The sequence below is a fragment of the Carassius gibelio genome, chromosome B22, assembly GCF_023724105.1.
Source record: "Carassius gibelio isolate Cgi1373 ecotype wild population from Czech Republic chromosome B22, carGib1.2-hapl.c, whole genome shotgun sequence".
NCBI lineage: Eukaryota > Metazoa > Chordata > Actinopteri > Cypriniformes > Cyprinidae > Carassius > Carassius gibelio.
The window spans coordinates 47,525,828-47,533,327 of record NC_068417.1 but is presented as its reverse complement, the minus strand read 5'-3'; the positions used below and the strand labels follow the sequence as shown (position 1 = coordinate 47,533,327).

General features: G+C 39.3%; 10 non-coding genes across 10 annotated transcripts; all 10 read left to right on the top strand.

Moving 5' to 3' along the window:
• The first annotated feature begins 288 nt into the window (after positions 1-288).
• On the top strand, positions 289-407 carry LOC128008912 (5S ribosomal RNA). The gene has a single exon (XR_008180637.1). It is a non-coding gene; the product is annotated as a 5S ribosomal RNA (ribosomal RNA).
• Positions 408-1,212: 805 nt separating this feature from the next.
• LOC128005436 (5S ribosomal RNA) lies at positions 1,213-1,331 on the top strand. The gene has a single exon (XR_008178089.1). It is a non-coding gene; the product is annotated as a 5S ribosomal RNA (ribosomal RNA).
• A 511-nt stretch (positions 1,332-1,842) lies between these two features.
• Positions 1,843-1,961, top strand: LOC128008911 (5S ribosomal RNA). The gene has a single exon (XR_008180636.1). It is a non-coding gene; the product is annotated as a 5S ribosomal RNA (ribosomal RNA).
• A 516-nt stretch (positions 1,962-2,477) lies between these two features.
• On the top strand, positions 2,478-2,596 carry LOC128008910 (5S ribosomal RNA). The gene has a single exon (XR_008180635.1). It is a non-coding gene; the product is annotated as a 5S ribosomal RNA (ribosomal RNA).
• A 512-nt stretch (positions 2,597-3,108) lies between these two features.
• On the top strand, positions 3,109-3,227 carry LOC128008909 (5S ribosomal RNA). Its single transcript, XR_008180634.1, has one exon. It is a non-coding gene; the product is annotated as a 5S ribosomal RNA (ribosomal RNA).
• An 805-nt stretch (positions 3,228-4,032) lies between these two features.
• Positions 4,033-4,151, top strand: LOC128005435 (5S ribosomal RNA). The gene has a single exon (XR_008178088.1). It is a non-coding gene; the product is annotated as a 5S ribosomal RNA (ribosomal RNA).
• Positions 4,152-4,662: 511 nt separating this feature from the next.
• Positions 4,663-4,781, top strand: LOC128008908 (5S ribosomal RNA). Its single transcript, XR_008180633.1, has one exon. It is a non-coding gene; the product is annotated as a 5S ribosomal RNA (ribosomal RNA).
• Positions 4,782-5,297: 516 nt separating this feature from the next.
• Positions 5,298-5,416, top strand: LOC128008907 (5S ribosomal RNA). The gene has a single exon (XR_008180632.1). It is a non-coding gene; the product is annotated as a 5S ribosomal RNA (ribosomal RNA).
• Positions 5,417-5,928: 512 nt separating this feature from the next.
• On the top strand, positions 5,929-6,047 carry LOC128008906 (5S ribosomal RNA). The gene has a single exon (XR_008180631.1). It is a non-coding gene; the product is annotated as a 5S ribosomal RNA (ribosomal RNA).
• Positions 6,048-6,852: 805 nt separating this feature from the next.
• Positions 6,853-6,971, top strand: LOC128005434 (5S ribosomal RNA). The gene has a single exon (XR_008178087.1). It is a non-coding gene; the product is annotated as a 5S ribosomal RNA (ribosomal RNA).
• Positions 6,972-7,500: the final 529 nt, after the last annotated feature.

The window sequence follows — 7,500 nt, the reverse complement described above, 5'->3', positions numbered from 1 at the left end:
GGTTAGCACTTTGATGAGAGACTGCCTGGGAATACCAGGTGCTTTAATCTCTTTGGAAAATTTCACGAATTATATAATAATCTTTCATTTAAAAAAAAAAAAAAAAAAAAAAAGAGTCAATGCCCGATCTCTGAATCTTAGCAGGTTTAGGTATGGTTAGCACTTTGATGAGAGACTGCCTAGGAATACCAGGTGCTTTAAGCTTTTGGGTTTTCTTTCCTACTTATATAATGTACTGGCGATTAGATTGGCTGGTCTTTAAATAGCCCTCTCTTTTCTGCTGTCTTCGCTTACGGCCATACCAACCTGGCTATGCCCGATCTCGTCTGATCTCGGAAGCTAAGCAGGTTTGGGCCTGGTTAGTACTTGGATGGGAGACCGCCTGGGAATACCAGGTGCTGTAAGCTTTTTGAACATTTTTCACTTAGTATATAATAATTTTGCCAAAAAATAGAGTCAATGCCCGATCTCTGAATATTAGCAGGTTTGGGCCTGGTTAGTACATGGATGGGAGACTGCCTGGGAATACCAGGTGCTTTAATCTGTTTGAAAAATTTCACGAATTATATAATAATCTTTCATTAAAAAAAAAAAAAAAAAAAAAAAAATAGAGTCAATGCCCGATCTCTGAATATTAACAGGTTTGGGCCTGGTTAGTACATGGATGGGAGACTGCCTGGGAATACCAGGTGCTGTAAGCTTTTTGGACATTTTTCACTTAGTATATAATAATTTTGCCAAAAAATAGAGTCAATGCCCGATCTCTGAATATTAACAGGTTTGGGCCTGGTTAGTACATGGATGGGAGACTGCCTGGGAATACCAGGTGCTGTAAGCTTTTTGGACATTTTTCACTTAGTATATAATAATTTTGCCAAAAAATAGAGTCAATGCCCGATCTCTGAATCTTAGCAGGTTTAGGTCTGGTTAGCACTTTGATGAGAGACTGCCTGGGAATACCAGGTGCTTTAATCTCTTTGGAAAATTTCACGAATTATATAATAATCTTTCATTTAAAAAAAAAAATAAAATAAAAAGAGTCAATGCCCGATCTCTGAATCTTAGCAGGTTTAGGTATGGTTAGCACTTTGATGAGAGACTGCCTAGGAATACCAGGTGCTATAAGCTTTTGGGTTTTCTTTCCTACTTATATAATGTACTGGCGATTAGATTGGCTGGTCTTTAAATAGCCCTCTCTTTGCTGCTGTCTTCGCTTACGGCCATACCAACCTGGCTATACCCGATCTCGTCTGATCTCGGAAGCTAAGCAGGTTTGGGCCTGGTTAGTACATGGATGGGAGACTGCCTGGGAATACCAGGTGCTTTAATCTGTTTGAAAAATTTCACGAATTATATAATAATCTTTCATTAAAAAAAAAAAAAAAAAAAAATAGAGTCAATGCCCGATCTCTGAATATTAGCAGGTTTGGGCCTGGTTAGTACACGGATGGGAGACTGCCTGGGAATACCAGGTGCTGTAAGCTTTTTGGACATTTTTCACTTAGTATATAATAATTTTGCCAAAAAATAGAGTCAATGCCCGATCTCTGAATATTAACAAGTTTGGGCCTGGTTAGTACATGGATGGGAGACTGCCTGGGAATACCAGGTGCTGTAAGCTTTTTGGACATTTTTCACTTAGTATATAATAATTTTGCCAAAAAATAGAGTCAATGCCCGATCTCTGAATCTTAGCAGGTTTAGGTATGGTTAGCACTTTGATGAGAGACTGCCTAGGAATACCAGGTGCTTTAAGCTTTTGGGTTTTCTTTCTTACTTATATAATGTACTGGCGATTAGATTGGCTGGTCTTTAAATAGCCCTCTCTTTGCTGCTGTCTTCGCTTACGGCCATACCAACCTGGCTATGCCCGATCTCGTCTGATCTCGGAAGCTAAGCAGGTTTGGGCCTGGTTAGTACTTGGATGGGAGACCGCCTGGGAATACCAGGTGCTGTAAGCTTTTTGGACATTTTTCACTTAGTATATAATAATTTTGCCAAAAAATAGAGTCAATGCCCGATCTCTGAATATTAACAGGTTTGGGCCTGGTTAGTACATGGATGGGAGACTGCCTGGGAATACCAGGTGCTGTAAGCTTTTTGGACATTTTTCACTTAGTATATAATAATTTTGCCAAAAAATAGAGTCAATGCCCGATCTCTGAATCTTAGCAGGTTTAGGTCTGGTTAGCACTTTGATGAGAGACTGCCTGGGAATACCAGGTGCTTTAATCTCTTTGGAAAATTTCACGAATTATATAATAATCTTTCATTTAAAAAAAAAAAAAAAAAAAAAAAAAAAGAGTCAATGCCCGATCTCTGAATCTTAGCAGGTTTAGGTATGGTTAGCACTTTGATGAGAGACTGCCTAGGAATACCAGGTGCTTTAAGCTTTTGGGTTTTCTTTCCTACTTATATAATGTACTGGCGATTAGATTGGCTGGTCTTTAAATAGCCCTCTCTTTGCTGCTGTCTTCGCTTACGGCCATACCAACCTGGCTATGCCCGATCTCGTCTGATCTCGGAAGCTAAGCAGGTTTGGGCCTGGTTAGTACTTGGATGGGAGACCGCCTGGGAATACCAGGTGCTGTAAGCTTTTTGGACATTTTTCACTTAGTATATAATAATTTTGCCAAAAAATAGAGTCAATGCCCGATCTATGAATATTAACAGGTTTGGGCCTGGTTAGTACATGGATGGGAGACTGCCTGGGAATACCAGGTGCTGTAAGCTTTTTGGACATTTTTCACTTAGTATATAATAATTTTGCCAAAAAATAGAGTCAATGCCCGATCTCTGAATCTTAGCAGGTTTAGGTCTGGTTAGCACTTTGATGAGAGACTGCCTGGGAATACCAGGTGCTTTAATCTCTTTGGAAAATTTCACGAATTATATAATAATCTTTCATTTAAAAAAAAAAAAAAAAAAAAAAAGAGTCAATGCCCGATCTCTGAATCTTAGCAGGTTTAGGTATGGTTAGCACTTTGATGAGAGACTGCCTAGGAATACCAGGTGCTTTAAGCTTTTGGGTTTTCTTTCCTACTTATATAATGTACTGGCGATTAGATTGGCTGGTCTTTAAATAGCCCTCTCTTTTCTGCTGTCTTCGCTTACGGCCATACCAACCTGGCTATGCCCGATCTCGTCTGATCTCGGAAGCTAAGCAGGTTTGGGCCTGGTTAGTACTTGGATGGGAGACCGCCTGGGAATACCAGGTGCTGTAAGCTTTTTGAACATTTTTCACTTAGTATATAATAATTTTGCCAAAAAATAGAGTCAATGCCCGATCTCTGAATATTAGCAGGTTTGGGCCTGGTTAGTACATGGATGGGAGACTGCCTGGGAATACCAGGTGCTTTAATCTGTTTGAAAAATTTCACGAATTATATAATAATCTTTCATTAAAAAAAAAAAAAAAAAAAAAAAAATAGAGTCAATGCCCGATCTCTGAATATTAACAGGTTTGGGCCTGGTTAGTACATGGATGGGAGACTGCCTGGGAATACCAGGTGCTGTAAGCTTTTTGGACATTTTTCACTTAGTATATAATAATTTTGCCAAAAAATAGAGTCAATGCCCGATCTCTGAATATTAACAGGTTTGGGCCTGGTTAGTACATGGATGGGAGACTGCCTGGGAATACCAGGTGCTGTAAGCTTTTTGGACATTTTTCACTTAGTATATAATAATTTTGCCAAAAAATAGAGTCAATGCCCGATCTCTGAATCTTAGCAGGTTTAGGTCTGGTTAGCACTTTGATGAGAGACTGCCTGGGAATACCAGGTGCTTTAATCTCTTTGGAAAATTTCACGAATTATATAATAATCTTTCATTTAAAAAAAAAAATAAAATAAAAAGAGTCAATGCCCGATCTCTGAATCTTAGCAGGTTTAGGTATGGTTAGCACTTTGATGAGAGACTGCCTAGGAATACCAGGTGCTATAAGCTTTTGGGTTTTCTTTCCTACTTATATAATGTACTGGCGATTAGATTGGCTGGTCTTTAAATAGCCCTCTCTTTGCTGCTGTCTTCGCTTACGGCCATACCAACCTGGCTATACCCGATCTCGTCTGATCTCGGAAGCTAAGCAGGTTTGGGCCTGGTTAGTACATGGATGGGAGACTGCCTGGGAATACCAGGTGCTTTAATCTGTTTGAAAAATTTCACGAATTATATAATAATCTTTCATTAAAAAAAAAAAAAAAAAAAAATAGAGTCAATGCCCGATCTCTGAATATTAGCAGGTTTGGGCCTGGTTAGTACACGGATGGGAGACTGCCTGGGAATACCAGGTGCTGTAAGCTTTTTGGACATTTTTCACTTAGTATATAATAATTTTGCCAAAAAATAGAGTCAATGCCCGATCTCTGAATATTAACAAGTTTGGGCCTGGTTAGTACATGGATGGGAGACTGCCTGGGAATACCAGGTGCTGTAAGCTTTTTGGACATTTTTCACTTAGTATATAATAATTTTGCCAAAAAATAGAGTCAATGCCCGATCTCTGAATCTTAGCAGGTTTAGGTATGGTTAGCACTTTGATGAGAGACTGCCTAGGAATACCAGGTGCTTTAAGCTTTTGGGTTTTCTTTCTTACTTATATAATGTACTGGCGATTAGATTGGCTGGTCTTTAAATAGCCCTCTCTTTGCTGCTGTCTTCGCTTACGGCCATACCAACCTGGCTATGCCCGATCTCGTCTGATCTCGGAAGCTAAGCAGGTTTGGGCCTGGTTAGTACTTGGATGGGAGACCGCCTGGGAATACCAGGTGCTGTAAGCTTTTTGGACATTTTTCACTTAGTATATAATAATTTTGCCAAAAAATAGAGTCAATGCCCGATCTCTGAATATTAACAGGTTTGGGCCTGGTTAGTACATGGATGGGAGACTGCCTGGGAATACCAGGTGCTGTAAGCTTTTTGGACATTTTTCACTTAGTATATAATAATTTTGCCAAAAAATAGAGTCAATGCCCGATCTCTGAATCTTAGCAGGTTTAGGTCTGGTTAGCACTTTGATGAGAGACTGCCTGGGAATACCAGGTGCTTTAATCTCTTTGGAAAATTTCACGAATTATATAATAATCTTTCATTTAAAAAAAAAAAAAAAAAAAAAAAAAAAGAGTCAATGCCCGATCTCTGAATCTTAGCAGGTTTAGGTATGGTTAGCACTTTGATGAGAGACTGCCTAGGAATACCAGGTGCTTTAAGCTTTTGGGTTTTCTTTCCTACTTATATAATGTACTGGCGATTAGATTGGCTGGTCTTTAAATAGCCCTCTCTTTGCTGCTGTCTTCGCTTACGGCCATACCAACCTGGCTATGCCCGATCTCGTCTGATCTCGGAAGCTAAGCAGGTTTGGGCCTGGTTAGTACTTGGATGGGAGACCGCCTGGGAATACCAGGTGCTGTAAGCTTTTTGGACATTTTTCACTTAGTATATAATAATTTTGCCAAAAAATAGAGTCAATGCCCGATCTATGAATATTAACAGGTTTGGGCCTGGTTAGTACATGGATGGGAGACTGCCTGGGAATACCAGGTGCTGTAAGCTTTTTGGACATTTTTCACTTAGTATATAATAATTTTGCCAAAAAATAGAGTCAATGCCCGATCTCTGAATCTTAGCAGGTTTAGGTCTGGTTAGCACTTTGATGAGAGACTGCCTGGGAATACCAGGTGCTTTAATCTCTTTGGAAAATTTCACGAATTATATAATAATCTTTCATTTAAAAAAAAAAAAAAAAAAAAAAAGAGTCAATGCCCGATCTCTGAATCTTAGCAGGTTTAGGTATGGTTAGCACTTTGATGAGAGACTGCCTAGGAATACCAGGTGCTTTAAGCTTTTGGGTTTTCTTTCCTACTTATATAATGTACTGGCGATTAGATTGGCTGGTCTTTAAATAGCCCTCTCTTTTCTGCTGTCTTCGCTTACGGCCATACCAACCTGGCTATGCCCGATCTCGTCTGATCTCGGAAGCTAAGCAGGTTTGGGCCTGGTTAGTACTTGGATGGGAGACCGCCTGGGAATACCAGGTGCTGTAAGCTTTTTGAACATTTTTCACTTAGTATATAATAATTTTGCCAAAAAATAGAGTCAATGCCCGATCTCTGAATATTAGCAGGTTTGGGCCTGGTTAGTACATGGATGGGAGACTGCCTGGGAATACCAGGTGCTTTAATCTGTTTGAAAAATTTCACGAATTATATAATAATCTTTCATTAAAAAAAAAAAAAAAAAAAAAAAAATAGAGTCAATGCCCGATCTCTGAATATTAACAGGTTTGGGCCTGGTTAGTACATGGATGGGAGACTGCCTGGGAATACCAGGTGCTGTAAGCTTTTTGGACATTTTTCACTTAGTATATAATAATTTTGCCAAAAAATAGAGTCAATGCCCGATCTCTGAATATTAACAGGTTTGGGCCTGGTTAGTACATGGATGGGAGACTGCCTGGGAATACCAGGTGCTGTAAGCTTTTTGGACATTTTTCACTTAGTATATAATAATTTTGCCAAAAAATAGAGTCAATGCCCGATCTCTGAATCTTAGCAGGTTTAGGTCTGGTTAGCACTTTGATGAGAGACTGCCTGGGAATACCAGGTGCTTTAATCTCTTTGGAAAATTTCACGAATTATATAATAATCTTTCATTTAAAAAAAAAAATAAAATAAAAAGAGTCAATGCCCGATCTCTGAATCTTAGCAGGTTTAGGTATGGTTAGCACTTTGATGAGAGACTGCCTAGGAATACCAGGTGCTATAAGCTTTTGGGTTTTCTTTCCTACTTATATAATGTACTGGCGATTAGATTGGCTGGTCTTTAAATAGCCCTCTCTTTGCTGCTGTCTTCGCTTACGGCCATACCAACCTGGCTATACCCGATCTCGTCTGATCTCGGAAGCTAAGCAGGTTTGGGCCTGGTTAGTACATGGATGGGAGACTGCCTGGGAATACCAGGTGCTTTAATCTGTTTGAAAAATTTCACGAATTATATAATAATCTTTCATTAAAAAAAAAAAAAAAAAAAAATAGAGTCAATGCCCGATCTCTGAATATTAGCAGGTTTGGGCCTGGTTAGTACATGGATGGGAGACTGCCTGGGAATACCAGGTGCTGTAAGCTTTTTGGACATTTTTCACTTAGTATATAATAATTTTGCCAAAAAATAGAGTCAATGCCCGATCTCTGAATATTAACAAGTTTGGGCCTGGTTAGTACATGGATGGGAGACTGCCTGGGAATACCAGGTGCTGTAAGCTTTTTGGACATTTTTCACTTAGTATATAATAATTTTGCCAAAAAATAGAGTCAATGCCCGATCTCTGAATCTTAGCAGGTTTAGGTATGGTTAGCACTTTGATGAGAGACTGCCTAGGAATACCAGGTGCTTTAAGCTTTTGGGTTTTCTTTCTTACTTATATAATGTACTGGCGATTAGATTGGCTGGTCTTTAAATAGCCCTCTCTTTGCTGCTGTCTTCGCTTACGGCCATACCAAC